Source organism: Diaphorina citri, unplaced genomic scaffold, assembly GCF_000475195.1.
Source record: "Diaphorina citri unplaced genomic scaffold, Diaci psyllid genome assembly version 1.1 scaffold94633, whole genome shotgun sequence".
Taxonomy (NCBI): Eukaryota; Metazoa; Arthropoda; class Insecta; order Hemiptera; family Psyllidae; genus Diaphorina; species Diaphorina citri.
In genome coordinates, this window is record NW_007471594.1 from 1 (window position 1) to 319 (window position 319).

The 319-nt window shown below is 44.2% G+C and overlaps 1 pseudogene; it reads right to left on the bottom strand.

The window, feature by feature from the left end:
- Positions 1-5: 5 nt before the first annotated feature.
- Positions 6-313, bottom strand: LOC103524085 (annotated as a pseudogene).
- Between the last annotated feature and the right edge of the window lie 6 nt (positions 314-319).

Genomic DNA, 319 nt, shown 5'->3' on the forward strand with positions numbered 1-319 from the left:
AGATAGAATGTACACAATCTGTTCTATTCTCTCTGTTGGTTTACCAACGCTTCCAATATAGACGGTAGCAGGTCTCCTTAGATAACTCCGAGCCAGTCTCTCAACAGCCGGAGGCATAGTGGCTGTGAACATGACCGTCTGTCTGTATTTCTTCTTGGAGTTATAATTGGCGAGGAGTTTGTTTTCATCCTCGGCATCCTCTGTATCAGGTTTCAAGTTAGTGACAGGCATGTACTCCAGGATCTTCTGTACATCAGGTTCGAATCCCATGTCTATCATACGGTCCGCTTCATCCAATACAATGTAAGTACACTGGTTA